Source organism: Chelonia mydas, chromosome 9 (assembly GCF_015237465.2).
Source record: "Chelonia mydas isolate rCheMyd1 chromosome 9, rCheMyd1.pri.v2, whole genome shotgun sequence".
Taxonomy (NCBI): domain Eukaryota; kingdom Metazoa; phylum Chordata; order Testudines; family Cheloniidae; genus Chelonia; species Chelonia mydas.
The window spans coordinates 75,391,053-75,412,903 of NC_057855.1; the positions used below are offsets into that span (position 1 = coordinate 75,391,053).

At 42.6% G+C, this 21,851-nt stretch overlaps 2 long non-coding RNA genes across 2 annotated transcripts in view; one reads left to right on the forward strand and one right to left on the reverse strand.

The window, feature by feature from the left end:
* The window catches only part of LOC119567093, a 244,613-nt gene that overhangs the window by 136,823 nt on the left and 85,939 nt on the right, over positions 1-21,851 (forward strand). The window contains exons 5-7 of the long non-coding RNA XR_005226813.2: positions 3,065-3,136; positions 3,888-6,147; positions 7,032-7,448. This is a non-coding gene — a long non-coding RNA (uncharacterized LOC119567093). The remainder of the gene's footprint in view (positions 1-3,064; positions 3,137-3,887; positions 6,148-7,031; positions 7,449-21,851) is intronic.
* LOC114018339 lies at positions 8,167-20,410 on the reverse strand. Its single transcript, XR_003563717.3, has 2 exons — positions 20,048-20,410; positions 8,167-12,925 (listed from the first exon to the last, which is right to left on the reverse strand). It is a non-coding gene; the product is annotated as an uncharacterized LOC114018339 (long non-coding RNA).

A 21,851-nucleotide genomic window follows, 5' to 3' on the forward strand; every position in this document is an offset into this window, starting at 1 on the left:
ATTATTTGCAGGGGTCCTGACCCAAAAGGAGTTGGCTGGGGGATCACAAGGTTATTGTAAGGGGGGTTGCGGTTCTGCTACCCTTACTTCTGCACTGCTGCTGGCAGTGGCGTTGCCTTCAGAGCCGGGCAGCTGGAGAGTGGCTGGTGTTGGCAGGGAGCCCAGCTCTGAAGGCAGAGACGCCACCAGCAACAGCACAGAAGTAAGGATGGCATGGTATGGTATTGCCACCCTTACTTCTGCACTGCTGCTGGTGGGGCACTGCCTTCAGTGCTGGGTGCCCGGCTAACAGCTGCCAATTTCCAGCTACCCAGAACTGAAGGCAGCGCAGAAGTAAGGGTGGTGATACCACAACCTCCCTAAAATAACCCTGTGATTTCCCCCCCCCTCCCCCGCAACTCCCTTTTGGGTCAGGACCCCCAACTTGAGAAACGCTGGTCTCACTCATGAAATCTGTACAGGATAGGGTAAAAGCACACAAAAGACCAGATTTTGCGGGGGGAGACCAGATTTCATGGGCTGTGAATTTGGTAGGGCCCTAATTATTGGATAGAAAACACAAAGACCCCTTTAAATATATTTGTTCAGTTCCAGGCATCTAACAATTTGAAGTACCTTGTTCAGGCAGTTGCAAATGTCAAGGAACCATTGTCTTCTTAGTAAGCAACACAAACACGTTTTAGAAAGTGCCAGGATTGATATGATTTCATATAACCAAGAAAAAAAACAAAATTCTTATCACTTTTTGCTCAGCTTCATCCTTCACCCACTATTGCAGACTCAGGAATAAAAATATAAACAAATGCTGAAAGAGAAAACGTAAATACAAGGAGCAGCCAATGGGGACACACTAAGTGGGATCTGGGCTGCAAATTCTTACGCAAAATACTCTGAGGTAAAATTAAATGGCTGTGTTCACATTTCTACCTATGTCCATGTTTACCACATTCTGAAGTAGGCCTGATTTTTCACTCATTTGCAATGGTGTGACTCGATCAACCTCAGCAGAGTTACTCCTGATTTACATTGCTATAAGTGAGTAAAGAATCAGACTAATGTGTCTCCTTGTGTTTGGTAGAGTAGGAGAATGAATTTCCTCTTCAGATGACATCAAGAATGAAACATAAATTTTCCAGTAGAGGGCACTACATGCAAATTACAAACTCGTGTTACTTGTGAAATTCTGTTGCCATTGGAAATAGCACCTAAGTTCGAAACCTTGTCCCTCTCACTAACAGAAGTTGGACCACTAAAAGAGACCTCACCCACCTTGTGTCTCTTATCTCCTAGGGCGGACGGCTACTACAATACTGCATACATCTAAATAGAAGTCATTTGGAAGGCTACAAAACGTCAAGGGCCCAATTCTGCAGGTGCTGAACATCCTTTATTCTTGAAGTGAAGGAGGAATAAGGACACTCAGCAACTTGCATGAGGTGCTCAGCATCCTCTTATGACAAAGGCACAAGTTAGCTGAGTCACCCTGCAAGCCCAGGGGCATACTTGTAAACGTCTAAGTACCTTGCTATTGATTAAGCATCTTCCCTCCCAGTAATTCTGCAGATAAGCAGACTGTTTCACTAATAAACAAATTGCCTGATTAAACTAACATTAAAAAACATCCTAGTCTGTCATGTTAAATTCAACTTTAAAATATTCCAGGTATTTGTAAAATGAATTAAATTGAGACCAATTTAAAACACCGGTAGAGCTCTATAACTTTTTCAGAATTTCGTAGAGTTCAAAGTCCTAGTGTTATTCCCCAGCTAAAATATTATGATCTATGACACTATAATGAGGAGCACAGCCATCTGTTCAGTGAATTCAGTTCATCCTTTCTTGTGGAGGTCTACATCAAAGGCCATTTTTTGGTTTCTCCAAATTGAAAAAATAGATATCTGCAAAGGGTCTTATTGGTGAAAAATATTCTCTCCTGCCTTACACACCTCCCTTAGAAATGGCTCAGTGAAATTTTACCATATTTTCTCTAAAAATATATATATATATATCTGGACTGAGGACAGACCTGAGAAATTTCAGCGCCAACATTAATTTCCTGAGTAAATTATAAGAAGTTTTTAAAGTGAAAAAAGCCATCATCCTAATTCGTGTTCTAGTTCCACACTGTAATGTCATAAACTTCTGTTTATTCCCATGACCCTAGAGAGCTCCTACACAGGAAGTATCACGTCTACATTCTCCTATTACTTTGTTGACAAACTTTGTACTGTAAGAAAGTATGTGATTCCAAATTTTCTTATAATAAAACTGAGTGGCTTCATGGTTGGCTAACTGAAAACTGTGTGTAATTAACAACCCAGGGAAAATGGAAAGCAGCGTTTACACAAAAGGCTTTTACCAGTACAATGGACCATCAAGAAGGATGGGTATCAGTTGTTGCCATGAGCACCATTGTCATTAAAGTCTGGGACAACTTTACTGCAGCTGTCTCTGCCACCTCTTTCTATCTGCTGACGTATCAAATAGACTTCTCAGTCACATTCAAGCCAAAACAGGCTTCTTGGCCCTCAACAAGTCTTAGTGCAAAAGAAGCCTATTAAGCTTCATGGGGGGAAAGAAGCTGGTCCCCAGTGAGCTTCTCAAAGGCATGGGGAGTCCCAGTGAGCCTTTTAGGCCTGTGCTACACTGGGGGGGGGTGGGGATTCAAACTAAGATACGCAACTTCCACTATGCTATTTGCGTAGCTGAAGTCAAAGTATCTTAGTTTGAGTTACCTGGCTGTCCTCACGGCGGCGAGTTGACTGCAGTGGCTCCCCCGTCGACTCCGCTTACTCCTCCTGCCAAGGTGGAGTACAGGCATTGATTCGGGGATTGATTTATTGCGTCTAGACGAGACGCGATAAATCGATCCCAGATAGATTGATCACTACCCACTGAGCCAGCGGGTAGTGAAGACATACCCTTAAGACTCGGCAGCGTTTTCTGCTCCCAGACTGCAGGAGATCCACAGGAAGGTGGAAACGCCCCATATCTCCTCCCCACAGAACCTCTGCTTTCTCCATTCTCACTCTTTTTCATAGGGTTTACTTCCTTCACATTTTAGGAGACATGCAGGAATGGGGAGAACAGGGCAGCAGAGATTTCCCACCCCTCTGGCTCTGTACAGGAGGTCCAGGTAAGGAATAATGTCTCTCTCATCTGGTTCTCTCTGCTTCCTAGCCTTGTGTGTGGAGCACGGAGCCAAGCTCATCAGGCCCAGCTAGCCCGTAACAATATTACTAATTAAAATGTTGGCAAGTTTGATTGTAATCAAGTAATGTTTGGCCCTGTGCCCTAGATCTCAGCTAGGGGAATCCAGTGTACTAGGCTTTATCTCACCCCTCTCTTTGCACTCTGGTGAACAGGGTGCCCTAATTTAGGAGCCCCTTGCCTCAGCTTATTTCAGGTTTGTTAGAAGATTTGTACTTCAGACCCAGACCTGATGGACCAGTTTTGAGATTGATGAGATTGCTCTGTGGAAATTAGAACTGGGACCAACATCAGGCTTATAAAGTTAACCCAGATTCAATCCTAATTGTGGACTGGCTACTGGGTGCTCAGCATCGATCTGGATTTTGCTCGGAGATATGTCAGGATAGGGGAGATGGCAACCAACACTGGGGGCTGGAGGGGAAGAAGAATAAGGCTTATGACAGGATCATGTGGTTACTTTGAGTGATAAGGTGTCCTGAGGATTTCACATATTTCTTCTTAAGGTACTTTTATGTTGAGGCAAAGACTGGAGTTTATAGACTTTATGATAGAAATGTGTATTAAAGAGACCCTGGGAGAAAATCACTTAGCCATGGTATTTCTTTTGCTGTTTGTTTCATGTGCATGCTTTACAGTTTTTAAATCCAACAATTGAAAGGTTGGTTTGTTCTCAGGGCATGCATGGGAGCTGACATGAAGGCCATGGAGCCCGCTGACACACCATAAGTAGATGCAACTCTCTCATTGACTTAACCTTTTTGTATCTGCTTTGTGTATTTGCTGTGCTCCTAGTAGTTGGAAGTGCCTAGAACAGTGGTCCCCACACTTTCCAGTGTCGCACCCCTACTTACCCTATCTCTGCCCACCCCACCCCGGGGCCAGGAGTGGGGCCACGGCTACCCGGGGGGGATGAAAAAGACAGCCAGGAGTAAGGGGGCCAAGGCTGGGGGCAGGGCCAGGTGTGGAGCCAGAGCCATGGTGGGGGGGGGGAAACAGCTGGGACTGGAGCCTGGTAGCACTCCCTCCCCACCCCTCCTGGGGACTGGCCCAGACCCTGGCATGCCTCCCCAAACGTTCCTCTGTGCCCCACAGTTTGGGGACCTCTGGCCTAGAAACATATAAATATGTCATTTAAATTAGTAGTCTAGTCTGCACCTCTCTGTAGTGTGGAGACTGAATTGTACAGAAGTGTATCTTGAGATACTTGAGATATCATGGCAATGTCACAGTATAAGAAGATAGATAGAACAGAATATGTAGGCTTTTTAGTCTGTTAGACTGATGGTTGGATCACCATCACTGGTCGTGATATGCAGAACCTAAAAGTAGTTCTGAAGATATACAACACATTGTCCTTGGATTCCTGCAGTCAGGATTGGATTCCAGTCAGAATGGAATGAGTTAGCATTCACTTTAAATCCCATTGCTTGTAGCATAGTATTAACAGTAAAAAAATTTTATTGATAAGTCACTCAAGTTCAGTATGACTTTATCATGCTATAAAATAAAATGAGTCATAATATCCTAGAGAGGAAAAGAATAGCTAGCTAGTTGGTCCTATCTCTTCTGCACAGCATTTTGAGGTTCTTAGCTGTCTGATTTGTCATAGTTTTGTGGCTTGTAACATACTGGCTAAATTATTCATATTTTACTGAATAAGTGATTGTTGTCTCTCTGGGTATTCTATAGTGACAAGATCAAAACTCATGCCAGACAAGTGGCTGTTGTATGCAAATGTTAATTTAAAACTTTAACTGAGAGGTACCAGTATTTTCAGGTGCTAGGACAAATAAAATAATTCCCACATAAAACACTTTGCAGGCACATATTAGTGGTTTTTTTCACCTAATATAATTCAGGAGCATTGAGATTTTTTTTTAATTACCCTCCTGATGTTAGGAACTACAGTGGGTTGAAAGAATTTCAGTAGAACACTTATATCAAAAAATACAGTTTAAATCTAAATGTTTCATGGGCATGTCACTTTCATTTGCTCACAAAGTGGAGTAGTAAATGACTGGCCCCATATGGAAAAGTCCTGCTGTATTTACTAGTGAGGTCTTTTTTTTGAATTCCTGACTCCCTTTATTTCATCTGGGCAGTTCTATTATTGCATAATAGAAGGTTTGTGCATTAAATTTCCTAGGGCTTATAAATCAAAGAGGGAAAACATCTCACTAGTGTATCTTTCCAAGAAACAATAGCATGATTCTTTTAAGTACCCACATTGGAGTGTCTAAATTGCACCTTCCCTAAACAGCACCACTAATTCACATGCACTTGAAGGTGTGTATGCTCAGTAGAGATGCTCATTTCAGAAGAATTGCACCTTGCTCATTTCACTTTGCTCATTCATGAGATGCTAATTTCAGAAGAACTGCACCTTGCCTTCACAAAATCCCTACCAGAACAGAACTAGATGAATGCTGTCATTGCTAACTAACCTTGAGAAGTGCAAATTTGTGAAATTGCACTACACTTCTTATCTGCAACCTTTTTTCTTCTCCCACAATCATTATAGTTGAGTAAGATTATGTAATTATAAAAGGAAATCCAAAGAAACTGAAAATAATTATCTGATTCTTTTTCTCCTTTTCTAACCCCCACTAAAGCAGAAGATGGAAAGAAGCCAATACATTATTTTAAAGTTTTTTTAAAAAATGTGTCCTATATGTATGTATTATGTATTAATGTATTATTAGGTATTACTGTTTGCAATGTTAATGAGCTGGATTCTGGCACCCTTTGTTACTTGAATATACCTCCTTTTCTGGAGTCATTGGGACTTTTAGTGGAGAAAAGTGCTGCTCAATAACAGCCAAAGGTTCAGAATCTGCCTGTCAGTGGCTGAATACACCAGATGGGTATTCCATGCAGACATGACTTCCTCCTTGGAGTGCTCAGATCATTAGTTTCTGTTCTGAAAACAACTCAGTAAGTAAATATTCATTTCAGCCATATTTCTTATTTTATGAGAGTGCCTAAGGGTATTTTCAAGATTTTGTAAATTACTGGAATGAAATCATAATTTACTGTCTAAATAAGAGATTGTTTCTCTGATACTGTGGGTGAAGAAGCTGCTTCTGATTATTATTATTATTAATATTAGTTAGTTGTTATTATTTTATGTAGAAGCTTCTTAATGAAAGCTTTCAAACATCCCTGGGTGTTTTCAAAGCTGTTTTAGTAGATACCGAGTAAGAGTCAAGGACCTTTCTGTTTAACTCAGAGAGATTAGCTAATGGACTTGACCTGATGACTAAAGCCCACAGCACAAAACTGTCCTATATGTATATATGTAAAAAATTATCAGTGCCTAAGTGCAGAAAAAGAATGATTTAATGCTTTCAAAACAACCCAATAGGTTGGGGAAAGGGAACCCCAATCCCTACAAATAACCTTCTGTCTTCCTGTGTTGTTCCAGCCTCCTCTGGAAAAGCATTACTGCACTCCATGAGGGTCACCAGATCTGTCAGTTCAAGACAGAAGAATAGTCCAGAGTCAAGGACCTTTTTTGTTTAACCAGAGAGAGTAGCTTCAATGTCTAAACCTATCTTAGCTGTCCTTCTATCATATAAGTAATGAGGCAGTTTCCAAAGGGCCTAAGCCATACAGGATGTAGAGAGATGAAATTAATTTAGGTCAGTGGCACAATAAAAGCTTTATCCTGTAACTCTGCTGGTGGGAAAGGATTTGTTAAAAGGTAATGTGTGTAATGAGCTTTTTAGTGTTATAGGCATTAGTAAGGGCAGGTGTTTGATCCCCCAATTGGGCAAATTTAAAAGCTATTTGAAATTATTTTTATCTGTTTGCACTAGTGTCATGGCTGGTGGATCTGCCCATCCGTGGTCTCTCACAGGCACATATTCTTCCCAGTGTACGCCCCAAGTAACTGGTTCAAGCGCTGGGGAACTCCAAGGGGGCCGGAAGGAGAGAAGCCATATACCCACCCCTTTGCAACCATTAAGCCTCAGAGAGGGAAAAGAGCTGCTCCACAACTGCTATTGCAATCTCAGGGGCTGGCACAGGCGCCACATCCTAGTGCACTGCCTCTGCAGGGCAAAAGGAGTGAAGGAGCTGTGTATCAGTGGATCATCCCCACATCTGTCCTTCCACCATGTTACCAGACCCTCTCCTTGGCAGCATAGAGGGAGACCCTGCAGAGTCTGACTTGCTCAAATTCAGCCTGCCCCAGCGCAATGAGTCTAATGCACATATGGCTTACACCCATACAGGTGAGTTGGAGGATTTTCTCTACTGTGACTACTAGTGGTGTAGGTAAAACCTTAAAAGCACTGCTGTATTCTAGACTAGGGTGAGCTGTGGAACTGTCTTATTTTATTTCTTTTTAAGAAAGCTACGCGTTAAATTTATTTTAATTCACTTCCAAAATCAAGTGTGGGAGGAAGGAAATGTCAGCTGTATGTTTCTATGACATGGAAGGAAGGGGCCCGCCTTGCAAATATATGACAAAAATTATTCCAACCGCTTTGTGATTTCACGTATTCAGAGCTCTAGCCTTCTCTTAGGTCTGCCTACATAGTGGGGTAAGGCACACTATGGGGGTGTGACCATGGTGGGAACCTGTGGTGGGCACCAGCAGGGTCAACATGGGCCAATTAATGCACAACATGTTAGTGCGCTTTAGAAACGACACCCTTGTGCATTACCTCATCATGTAGACAAGTCCTTACAGATGTGAGAAGCCTCATTAAAGTCGATCGGACCACTCCCATGACAACAGTCATTTGCCTGCATCAGTTTTTGCAGGATGGGGCCACAGGTGTGGTGGTGAAAGACACTTTTGAAACACACAAAACCAACACACATTTTTAATTAAAAAAAAAAACAAACGTTGCTCATGTTTAGAAACAAATAGATAGGAGCAAATCAAATCCTGATAAAAATATACTGAGCAGCTTTTCTTCAGTGGCTAAATAATGCAAGGAAATGTTGAGGCTTCATGTTTTAAGGATTGTAAAAAAGCAGAAACACAATCACCTGAACATTAGCTACAATACTTTACATTCAAATAATTTCCCATGAACAAAGTCCAGTTAAAAAAAAATTCCTGTTTAAAGTAACATTTAGAAAGGACTTTCAGAATGTGAACATTTGACAACATATCACATTAATAAAATAGATCCAAAGTAAAACTTATCAAAGGGACCAACCAGCCTTATTAGGCAACCTCCTATCTTAAGAGATGACTAAATGATTTGAAACAAATCTCTAAATGATTTGAGCACAATTCTGCCTTGCCTTTACTAGAAAACCAGCCCTGAGCTCTCTGAGTCATCACATCAAACAGGTTTCACTCCATTTCTGTTTTGCATTTTCTGCACTATTCTTTGACATTGTTGCTAATTAGCAAACGTTTGCATTTAAACAGATTTTTCTCTCTCTTATTTACTATCATTGCCGCCAAAGGGATTTGGGTGGCTTTGCAAATCTCAGTATTAGTATGTAAGAGCTTGGTATCTTTATAACTCATAACCCATCAGGTACTTCTGTAATTTTATTCATTCATTCATGGTTTGACTTGGGGGTGTGGGGAAGAACAGTTCCCAAAAATGTGCTTGGCACCTCACACAAACAATTAAGGATCCAGCCTCTGACACAGAGTGCACAATCTAAATTGGATGTGACAAACCAAGTGAGGATCATAAGTAGACACAAGTATAAACGGAAGAGGAAGGCAGAGAATGGCACTAAGATGATTTTGGAGTTACTCAGTCAGGCATACCCGTGCAAGTAAGTCTATCACATGAAAACTTGGCAGAAAAAAAGGCATTCAGACATAAATCTAAAGAGCGACCATCCATTTTAGTCATACTACTCCCTCAGAGACATTGCCACTCAATAACACCTAAGACCATTCCATCTGAAATAAAGAGAATTAGGGAAAAATATTTTTCTCTATTATTTTTTCATTTACTGCATGTGAAATTCAGCCCAGTCCTGAGGGCCATCACAAGACACATGCACCATAAGTCATGTGTTGGTGCTCAGCACAAGATGAATTACACCTTTAGTGCATTTGACAGTACTTTCTGTACACTCAATTCTGCTGTATCCCCTTGTGTAGTGGGTTTGCCCTATTGTTTGTGTGGTGGTGATCTAGCAACTGAGGGTCAGAGAACACGTTTAAAATAGTAAAATGCAAAAACTTAGACATTGGCACTGGACTGACAGACATATGTAGTGAGTGAAACTGCTTTTAACTCCTCCCCCCTCAAGCTGACAGTGTCACACTTCAGGGAAACTGCGCCTGTATTCCCCCTCCATGGTCCAGCAAGGGCACGCAGCTCCTAAGCCATCATCTCTCTTGGGCAGAGACCCAAATCTCTCTCCCTGCTTACCAGGGTCTTTCCAGGCTGTACAGTTCCCTGCCTACACTGAGAGTTCCCCAGCAAGTCAGAGTGCCTGAGGAGGCCTACTTTGCTTTCTCCTCAGAGGTTATAAACAGCATAACTGCCCACATTTACCACACAATCCTTTCTAATCAAGCACATTTATCCTTAAGGGAATGCATTACAGAGGAAACATTTAAAAAACAATAAAAGAAACTACATGCATGCTAATAAGCTTACTTAGAAATCACCTCAACTCCAACCAGGCTCTAGCACAGAGGTGGGCAACTACGACCCGGGGGCTGCATCCACGGCAATGGGAGCTGCAGGGGCAGCACCTGTGGACGGGGCAGCACACAGAGCCGCCTGGCAGCACCGCCGCATAGGAGCCAGAGGGAGGACATGCTGCTGCTTCCGGGAGCTGCTTGAGATAAGTGCCACCTGGAGCCTGCACCCCTGAGCCTCTCCCCGTGCCCCAACCCCCTACCCCAGCCCTGATACTCCTCCCGCCCTCCGAGCCCCTCAGTCCCAGCCCTGAGCATCCTCCTGCACCCCCAACCCCCCCAGCCCCAGCCCCACCCCAGAACCTGCATCCCCAGCCAAAGCCCTCACCCCCTCCCACAACCCAACCCCCAATTTCATGAGCATTCATGGCCCTCCATACAATTTCCATAGCCAGATGTGGCCCTTGGGCCAAAAAGTTTGCCCACCCCTGCTCTAGCAGGTTTAAGTCCTTCAAATTCCACAAAGGTTCTTCTGTGGTCACAAGTTCATAACAGCTTTTGCTCAGAACAAGAACACCCATCAATCTGTGAGTCTCTCCTTTACATAGTTTGGGTCTTGAATCTTGGGATATTGGGAACAGGTAATCAGCAGACAGTCTTCCTCTCCTCAGGCAGTAGCTTCAAAGGGCTGGGTTTTTGTATAACCAGAGGCAGGGAAAATTTGCATTCACCTCCCCCTAGATAATTCCCAGGAAATTCTCTTCACATGCATTGTCCCACAAGTTCATTCTTGTCTGCCGTATTGTTCCATATAGTCCTTTGATCATCTCAGCCCATAATAATACATAACTTTTGCATTTAATACAATGACCCCAAAGATACTTAAACTTAATTAAATAATATCTCCCAAAGATATTGCAGGAAATTGCCATATCTGTCACAGACAGTGTCTCTTTAAGCACCTGGAATTTCAGAAGCTGGATTGTGGCCCCTTGAAAAACTGTCCCAAGAAACCAAATCCTGTTTTCACTTACATCAGTATAAATGCAGAGAAAGTTTACCTCTGTAAACAGTTACTCTAGACCTTAGTGCAACCTTGGCTGTAAGGGTCTAATGTAAACCAAAGAAAAGAAATTTAGAGCTGACTGAAAGTGAGAGCTGATTCTGGCCGTATCTGTACATTGTGTTGGAATACTGTATTTCTTTTCAAATCAGTAGATTGTTATAGTGAGCCTGGAATTTAAAGCAGCACAGTAGGTGAATTCTAGCTGTGTGTATATCTGGAAAGTTTGGCAAACACAACAGATGAGGGCTTTATATGGAAGCTGGGCAACTGATACTGTTAATATATGCTGACTCACTTTTCATTTCCATAGCAACTTCCATCATTATGGATTTCAAATCACTTCACAAAAATTGAGTCTCACAACCCCCTTGTGAGGTAGGTAATGTAATCATTACTATCCCCCTTGACAGATGGGGGAAACTGAAGCATAGATGTCAAAGGCCAAATTTTCTAATTTTTGGTGCCTAAATGTTGGGATCCCCCTTTTTCCACACATAGATCCATGGCCAAGTCCTTTCCTGCCCAAAGTCCTCTGGGATTTGGCACTCTGTCAATAGCACTAGCCCATCTTCCCCTCACTGCATGCTGGGAGCACAGCTGTCCAAATTATGGCTGCCTCTTGCATAAATTCTCTCGGAGAAAGGGTGACTAGAAAGCACCCCCTTAGGACAGCCGTAATCTATCCCTTCAGTTTCTCTTTATTTCAGTTGGGGGAAGTTTCAGGGGCTATTTGCTAATGTGCTGAAGTAACTATATAAAAGTAACTGCAAGTAGTGTGCTATGGCATGCTATCACAACATGTGTGAGCTGCTTGCAGAACCCTGCATGTTGATAATGGCTAGGCAGATGGCAAGCTACTGCATGCACACAGCTTGTCTACATGTTTGTTTCATCCACCTGTTGAGCATCATGATTAACTTGAACTGTAAACTCTTTGCAGCATGGACTGGCTCTTTACTACATATTTGTATAGCAGTTGGCACGATGTAGCCTGGATCCCTGATTCAGTCTCTAAGCATTGTTTTAATATGAATAATGTTATCCAGATTGCTTAATTTCTTAAACCCATTCTATAATTGGTAATAAATCACGTCTATAAAATCAATAACTTCATGGCTGAGACCTCACCTTTCCAAACAAGTAAATCTTGTGCTGAGGCTGCTGACAGCACCCTCCAGTTAGTTTTGCTTTGCCTCAGCTCTGAAGCACATTTCATCATTTACCAGCTCCGCGTGACAATCTTAAATACCTAGTCATAAAACAATCAGCCTTGATCGTGGATTGCCTGTCTTATGTATACGTAATTCAAACCATCACTTTAAAATAGCATTTTCCATATACTCTGTATTGGGCTACAGAGTACTTGTTTCTTCTAGGAGGTACATTACTTTGTCTTTAGCCTAGACCTGTTAGACACGTTAAAAAATATTTTGTAGTAAATATATACATTGATTATCCTTAAAGACAAGCCTATGGAATAACTAAGAGACCTGAGAAGAGATGATGCTCCGTAACAGAAGTGGAGCAACAAAATATATTGACTGTTGAGGCCAAAAGGTTCCTGGATGTCCTCTATCTGGAAAATGATGCATTCTGCAATTACTACAATGTAGATCATATTAGATGTCCGTCTGGCATATTTCACAGTCCTTATATGGCGCGACTTGACTGAAAATATGCGGATTAAAAGGGCCTCACAAGTAACACAGCTTAGCAGCAGGCAGCAAATATGTGTATTTGCAGTCAGGAAATTCTGCAACAGGGCTGTTGTAAAGGCTGCAGATACGATTTTAACATCAAATGGCTCCATGATCATCTCGGAAACAATGCTAACAAAAACCAGTATGTCTGCTTTTGCTATATATGAAATAAAAACAGCAGTGGACTTGTATGATATGCTTGGAGACTTCAGAATGAGTATTGTATACAGACTGCCCAAAAGTCCCAAAAGAGTGATGAGAGTATTTGAAGAGGGCAGGACTAAGTACTGAATATATTTGAGTACCAGGTATCTTCTGAGATCTCTCATGTGGTCTCTCTTCAGAAAAACACTGGATAGGGAAGAAGTCCTGTGATGGGATAGATTTCAGAAAGTTTAAATATTTCTCCATCTGTTATAGACACTTGCTTACTTTAGATAATCATGACATTGGTTTATTATCCAGCTTCATAACCAATAGTTGTAAGAAAATACTAAACATTGCAACTGTTGTGTAAGCAACTGAGGCCAAACCCAAGGGACTGAATTTTTATTGTAAATAATACCAGTATCAATCTGGAGTCACCCGGCTGACTTGGAGTGACTGTGGATTGATATTAGTATAAATGAGATCAGAATCTGGCCTGATATCTGTATTTTGTTTGCTGAGTTCATTTCATAAATGTTCTTCATTTTCTATACTTACTTGTCCTGAAAATAATAGTTCAAGAGACATTAGTGTATCCATACTTTTTCTATGTTTATTTTAGTGAGAAAATCATTTTTAATGTACAACACATTAAAAGAATAGAAGAATAAAAATGAAGTTATTCATTTCACAAATCAAATAAATGACTAAAACAGGAAGAATATATCTAGTCCAGTCCCCTGCACTCATGAAAGAACTAAGTATTATCTAGACAATCCCTGACAGATGTTTGTCTAACCTGCTCTTAAAAATCTCCAATGATGGAGATTACACAACCTCCCTAAGCAATTTATTCCAGTGCATAACCATCCTGACAGTTAGGAAGTTTTTCCTAATGTCCAACCTAAACCTCCCTCGCTGCAATTTAAGCCCATTGCTTCTTTTCCTATCCTCAGAGGTTAAGAAGAACAATTCTTCTTCCTCGTCCTTATACCAAGCTTTTATGTACTTGAAAACTGTTATCATGTCCCCTCTCAGTCTTCTCTTTTCCAGACTAAACAAGCCCATTTTTTTTCAATCTTCCCTCATAGGTCATGTTTTCTAGACCTTTCATCATTTTTGTTGCTCTTCTCTGGACTTTCTCCAATTTTTCCACATCTTTCCTGTAATGTGGCACCCAGAACTGGACACACTACTCCAGTTGAGGCCTAATCACCACGGAGTAGAGCGGCAGAATTATTTCTAGTGTCAGTTTCATCCAGGAATTGTTATTAGAAACATGTCCCATTGAATTATTGAGAACAGCATTATGAATGTTGTGGTCGTTAGCCACTATAACTTTAACTGTATGGTTAGTTGGTTAACTTGTGTTCATCAGGATTCCCAGAAGTATGTTTTCACATGTGAGCAAATGGACTTGTTTGGGTGGCCCTAGAGAGAATCACTTTTGGTAAAGAAGTTAGTGTCTGTGATACTTTGTCTTGTTTTTTCATTTTGCATCTACCATACATTCAACAAGCCTGCTCACTGTTACCGAATGACAAGACTGATCCCTGAGGCCTATAGATGAGGGAGTAGGAACGGTGGAAAAGAGCATATTGTGATTCAAAAGGAAACGCTTTATCAACATTCATTTTTATGTGGACAAATATCAAATACCCCAAAATGGCCCTGGCCTACAACCTGGCAAAAAATTAGAGGCCATTCCAATGGGGAAAGATGGTGTTACAGCACTGCCCTGCTAACAGAACACTCATTTTTTACAGAACATGCTACCACTGCCTAATCCCGGAGGCCCGTGGGATTGCCCAGGGGCCCTCATAAAGGGAGCTGCCTCTATCCTACTGTTAGGTTCATCACAGTTTCTCCCACCCTTTATGCAGCTGCCACAACATTCTGTCTTCATGTTTATATTGAGTAATGACGATGTGGCATTCTCAAGGCTGCTTTAAACACTAAATGGAGCCTGGGCACATAGACATCTGTCCTCAGCAATTTCACTATTTTAAATGTTTGTCCAGTATGTTGATTTTATTTCTACAGTTTTCATGGTAACAATCTAGAGCAGGAGTTTTCAACCTTTTTTCATTTGCAGACCCCTAAAAAATTTTGAATGGAGGTGCAGACCCCTTTGGAAATCTTAGACGTAGTCTGTGGACCCCCCAGGGATTCGCAGATCTCGGGTTGAAAACCACTGATCTAGAGGCTGACACACAATTTCAAGTTCTTTTTATAACAAACAAATTTTTATTGCTTATTGGTACTATCCTTTCAAAAGACAACAAGCAATAATTATTCCCCAAACAGTGTATTTCGTCTGTTTGGCAAATATAGGCATTTTATGCTGTGTGTTTAACAGAGCTAAAATTATGGACTTCTCTCATTTCCCACCAAGGATGGTTGCAACTCTCTGGTTTGTTTGTTTAATTGGCCTCCTGCTGGCTCCATCTGGATGTCTTCATATCTGTCTGGACTGATCTGGGAGTAGAGGAAAGGTTTGTAGCACTGTAAGAAGTTACAAGTGGAGGGAGGAAGGAATTCTGTGGTTGTTGTAGGTTATGAGAAACTGAGACAGGAGAAAATTATGGGAAGACTTTACATCCAGACTAAGATCTGGAGCAGTAGGAACATGAGTTTTGAAGCAGCTTTCCCACAGCATCCTATGAAAACAGCCAGTTCCTGTGTACTCCAACTGGAGTAATCTCTTAGCTGATAAAAACTGTGTGAAATGAATTGTGAGCATTTTCCTCTAGCCGAGAAACTGGAAGCACTTCACCTTTCCCTTTAATTCGATGAAAAGAAAAGAGTAGATTTTCCATTTCTGTCCTGTGGGGAGTTTCATATGGCCTCCTGTGTGTACTTTAGAACAGCCATATCATGTTCACATAGTAATTCTTCATAGCCATTTTATCTTACTATGCTGAAACAATCTAATTAATAAGGGCCAAATCCTGAAGTCTTTATTCAGTTTTTACCCATGCAAGACTCCCATTAACTTCAATAGGAGTTTTGCACTAGTTAAGGTCTGAGTGAAAGCTAACTAAGGACCTCAAGATTTGGCCTTATATTTTAAAAGGTCAAATTGCCAGAAGAGGTAGACTGCCTACAGCCTACATTATATTCAGTGGGATTTGTAAATATTCCGACCTACTCAGGGGCTGGCCCAATCTGTGTAATACACTATGTCAGGTACATTTGTGATGGATTAGGATGACTGTTGGGTCATGGGAAATGTTTAATGGCAGATCAATGATGCAAAAAACTATTGAGGACCAATTGCCTATTTTGTCATTAAAGATCTATCCAAAGAATCGTTAGGTTATGACTCATGTAGTTTATTAGAGTAATACAAGTGTCAAACATGTTTGTTAGCTCTGGTCCCTCACTCTCAAACTCTATCAGTGCACAGTAAAAGATGAGATTTAAAAGGATCTTTCCTGATCATAAAATAATACTTTTTGTGGCTACTCAAGCAATTTTGTAGGAGCCATTGGTAAAAGGTATGTGTTGCATGCCTATAACTAAGGCTTTGGCTGCAATAGTTCCATGTTAATGTGCATCCTGGCTTTATTCTTACTACAATTGTGACAATTATCAGTTTCCTGCTACCTGAACATTGAATTTAAGATCTAATTAGAATGCCCCAAAATTTTACTAAATAAAATAGTAAAATGTCCTTAAAATATGAGCACTTTATTCATGAAGTTTTTTCCAGTGCAACTTCCCACAAGTCTTGGTTTATTGGCTTTTTTTTTTTTATGAGATAATGTGAAAGAAATAATGTTGAGTGATGCTTGGTGTTGTAAATCTCACAAGACTATTTTCTAGATTAAGATTTTCCCCACATAATCTGTTGCTTGTTGACGCTTGTACTTGTATCCTATTGACTCGGATGATTTTCATGCTCTGAGCCTTTAGTTACAAGTGTAATGAGTCATCAAGATAATCCTTTTGACAAGAGTAGGAGTGCTCAGCCCCAGGATCTTGGCTAATCTGCAATGCAGGCAATAACATTTTGCCTTCATTTAATTCCCCGGTAGATGAATTGGAGAATTATTCCAAACTCCCTCTCATAAAGCTAAATTCTCCTGTTATTACATAGTGACGAGTGCTACTCCAATTAAATCAGTGGGCTTGAGCTGATATAATGAGAGAAGAATATAGCACGTAATATGTAACTGAGAGATGGATGCATTTCACCTCTGAGGATGAGGAGTGGAGAAAGGTATTTAAAGATGGGCACACTGTTAGAATTAGGATCAAGCTAGATTTTGATTTGAAACATCCCTTGAGTTGGAGATGGTGGGTCAGATGGGTGTTTGAATCCAGTTTGACTCTTTATAAAGATATGAGCTGTGAATGAAATGAAAATCCAGATAAGGATAGTAAAGCACTGGAATAGGCTTCCAAGGCAGATTGAGGAATCCCCATCATTGACAGTTTTTAAGAATAGGCTAGACAAAAAACACCTGTCAGGGATGCTCTAGATATAACTTGGTCCTGCCTCAGCCCAGGGGGCTGGACTGGAGGACTTCTCAAGATCCCTTCCAGCCTTACATTTCTGTGATCTAAGTTTGAAACAGGAAAAATCCTCAAAGCTTCTTTGTCATATCTGGGAGCTTGGTACAGGCCCATCTCTAGTTAGAACTAAAAAAATATGGGAAAGTCAGGTATCTCTTCTTCAATTGGATAATCTCTGATTTGACATAGTACTGAAGTGTACTGCTCACTTATAAAGTCACTTCTGAAAAGCACATATTTTAATCTTTTGGTGTGCAGCAGATTGCACAAAAATTGTGCCTATTTTTATTAAAAATATTCTTAATGGGACAATTCCTACAACTCCTGAAAGCATTATTTGCCCCACACCAACCAAGTACTATGGTAAACATTCTATAGCTATATACTGTATAGCTCTACGAAGCTAGCGAGGGGATGCCAGCTAAACTTAAGACTGCCAGCTGTATCTCTGGCTCAAGCTTCTGGGTGTCATGTACTATACAGATGGAAGTTGTTTGTTAATATTTGAAATTGAGAGAATACATGCAATTAATTAATTAGTCAGTTTTACAACTCTTCTCGGGAATGTGATAACAAAAAACAAATGGAAAACTAATTGTGAATCCATCCAAACTTCACATCCATCAAAGCTCCACCCCCGCTCCACTCCAAGGCCCTGGTCCCACTCCATCCCTTCCCCTGAAGCCCCTCCCTTGTTCCACCTCTTCCCGCCGCCACTCTGCCCCTCCCTGAAGCCTCGTCCCTCACTCTGCCTCTTCCCACTCCGGCTCCACCCCCTCCCTAAGGCCCCCGCCTGCCCACCACTCTCCGTTCTCCCCCCAACCCCTCCCTCAGCCACCAAACAGCTGATCAGCAGGGCCCAACTGAACAACTGTGACTGGTGGGTGCTGAGCACCCACTATTTTTTCCCATGAGTGCTCCAGCCCCAGAGCACCCGTGGAGTCAGTGCTTATGCTCCAGAGTCTCTGCCAATCTGACCCGGAGGGAAATTCCTTCCCAACCCCAAATATGGCAATCAGTTAAACCCTGACTATGTGGGCAAGTTCCACCAGTCACACGCCTGGGAAAGAATTCTGTGGAGTGACTCAGAACCCTCCCCATGAGGTTGAAACCACATCTACCCTAGGCATCCATCGTGTGTGTGTGTGTTTGATTGAGTATACGGATAGATATAGATAATCGGGCAGATTATGTGCCTTCCTCTGCTCCCTGTGTGTGTCTCAGGCTACACAAAGAGAATAAAAGACTGACTGCATCCCTCTAGCCAGGGATGCCTCCAGCATGGGAAGAGCCCCAGAGTATAGAGAGCCAATGTACCTGGCTCCTATATAGTCCCCAATGCAGGTGCAGGTGAGGAGAATGAGGGAGGAGCAGTTAGATGCACTGTACTCCAGCTATCCTTAATTGGCACTGGTTAAAGCAGCCAGCCCATGGCCTGGACTGCTCTAACCTGCATTGAGGCAGGACTGAAAATAGGGTTGCCAACCCTCCTGGTTTCAGAATTGGGCTCTATCTCCCAGAGGCTACTGAAGCCAAACCGGGAGTTTTTAGGCCACTAAAAGTCTGGCAGCACAACGGCGCTAAGGCAGGCTCCCTGCCTACCCTGGCCCTGCACTGCTCCCAGAAGTGGCTGGCAGGGATCAGGGGGTGTCCTTGTGCTGCCCCTGAGCCCTGACTCCGCAGCTCTCATTGGCTGGGAACTATGGTCAATGGGAGCTGCGGTGGAGCCCACACCCCTGCCCCAGCACTGAGCCCCCTCCCAGAGCCAGCACCCTGAACCACTCCCACACCCAAACCCCCTGCCCCAGCCCTGAGCCCCCTCCAGGAGCCTGTACCCCAACCTCCTGCCCCTGGCCGGAATCCCCTCCTGCACCCAAACTCCCACCCAGAGCCCACACTCCTCACCCCCTCCCACATCCCAACCCCTCCCCCAGCCTGGTGAAAGTGAATGTGGGTGAGGGAGAGCTAGCGACAGAGGGAGGGGGGATGGACTGAGAAGGGGCAGGGCAGGGCAAGGGTGTTTGGGTTTGTGTGATTAGACAATTGTCAACCCTAACTGAAAATAGGGAATCATAACTGGCTCCAGGACAGCCCCACACCCTGCTTTAATAAGGGCAAAGTAGCAAATCTGGCCCTATTTATTTATTTACATTTTTAAAAATTTCTTTACTAGCATTAGTTACAAACTGGTCACTCCCTATAGGGCATAACCCTAATGGTCTAATTCCATTTTTATTCAGTCCTTACTCTGATAAAACTTCATTAGAAGCCAAGGGGAGTTTTCCTGAATTAGGATAGAGTAAAATCTTCAGGTTATGGTCTACAATATTTTTAATTTCTACAGCTCCTTTCATTCAAGAATATCAGAACACTTAACAAATCTCAGTTAACAGTAGCAGTTTCATAATATGTGTTATGATGCCTGCATACTCTGATAAGAATACAATATCACTGAATATATTTAATATAAAATGAACATATCTTTACAAAATTCCTCTCAGAATTGTTGTTTGCAGTGTTGTTGCAGCCATGTTGGTCCCAGGATATGCAAGAGACAAGTGGGTGAGGTAATAGCTTTTATTGGACTAACTTCTGTTGGTGAGAGAGGCAAGCTTTCAGCTTGAAAGCTGGTCTCTCTCACCAACAGAAGTTGGTCCAATAAAAGATATTGCCTGACCCAACTTGTCTTTCTCAAAACTGTGTCAGAGAATAAACAGAAGTAGAGGATAAGAAAGCCCAAACACACAGCCCTGAGGAATCCTGACTTAAATTACTGAGGCAATTTTAATACTTTCAGAGAGAAACAGAGGCAAAAATACTTACATTTGCTGGCAAAAGCAGCCAGCACTTGTTTTCTCCATCCGTGTTCTCGTGGATGGGCTGTAGCAGGGCTAAAATGTGCTGCTTCCTTTGGATTGCTTCCTGGTTTATATATATCACTTCATGCATTATGTGGCACGTCAGGCTTTTAAACTGCGTTAGTCAGGATCTGCTTTGCTAGGCAACATCACAAAACCAAGTTTCACAAGACCAGTTTGAACATTGCATTTATTAACTTTCTGCTGACTGGAAAAATTGATGCTTTGGTTGGCTATAAATGATAATCCCAGACGTTCCCTCAACTCCATAAAAGGGGTGTGGCATTTTCCAAAAACAGATGGTAAAAAAGCTCTAATTTGTCTGACTGTTGTATGATCTTATAACACAGATTATCCACGACTGAAAAATTAAAGCATCTTTACACAGTGTAATTCACAAATCACATTTTATGCTTACTAAAAATGTCTTCTGTAGTAAGGAAAAAACATAAATCCTTGGGTTAGGATTACCTGAATTAGTGTTCGTGTCTAGGTTGCCATGGTACATAGGGTCTTATCCTGACTGCAATTACACCAGTGTAAATAAGAGTCATTCCATCGCTATCAATGGAATGATGTCAGTGTTAGAATGATAAGAATCAAGCCCTCAGTGCCCTTCTACTGAAAGTTGTCCTCTTTACAGGTACTTAGGCCCTGTCTACTCTGGCAAGTTTCTGCACAGTAAAGCAGCTTTCTGCGCTGTAACTCCCGAGCTGTACACACTGCCAAGCCACTTAGTGCGCAGAAACTGTGCAGTTGTAGCGCTTTAAAAAAACCACCCCAACGAGAAGCATAGAGCTTTCTGCACCAGAGCTACAGCGCTGCAGTGCCAGTGTAGACACCATGGCTATTACAATGCTACGATTGGCCTCCGGGAGGTGTCCCACAATGCCTGTTCTCACCCCTCTGGTCATCAGTTTGAACTTTATTGCCCTTCCCCCAGGTAACCAACCGTCATCCCCACCCCGTACATTCCTTTGCAAATTTGAAAGTCCCCTTCCTGTTTGCTCGGTGATGTGTGCAGTGGTCTCAGCACATCTTTCCAGGTGACCATGCCTGCTACACGCACCCGGTGATCCCCCACTTGGAGCAGTGCCGAGCTGCTGGACCTCATCGGCATTTGGGGAGAGGAGGCTGTGCAGTCCCAGCTGCGCTCCAGCCATAGGAATTATGATACCTACGGACAGATTTCACGATGCATGATAGAAAGGGGCCATGACCAGAACACATTGCAATGTAGGCCAAAAGTGAAGGAGCTGCAGAACGCCTACCGCAAGGCGTGGAGGCAAACCACCACTCCGGTGCTGTGCCCACAAGCTGCCAGTTCTACAAAGAGCTATATGCGATACTCGGTGGCAACCCCACCTCCACTGTGAAGGCCCCTGTGGATACTTTGTTGACTCGTGTGCCAGTCGAGAGTGGACCGAGCCAGGAGGAGGAAATCTTGGATGAGGATGTGGAGGGTTAGGGGTACCCAGAGGCAGAGGATGACTTGGAGGAGAGATGCATGCAGCCAGGAGCTCTTTTCCACCCCAGAGGAGGCTAGCCAGTCACAGCAGTTGGATCTTGGCGAAGTGCAAACAGGAGAGGAGGCCCCTGATAAGTGGATCTGATTTTTGGAATCGCTGAAGTGAGTTTTGGGGGCAGGAGGGCTGCAGAAAGCAGGCTTGTCTCCCACCACATGCCTAGTCTGAGCAGTGGAACAGGCTGTTGATTGACTCCCTCACTTCACGGAAATCTCCCTCAGAGATCTCCAGGAAAGTCTCGTG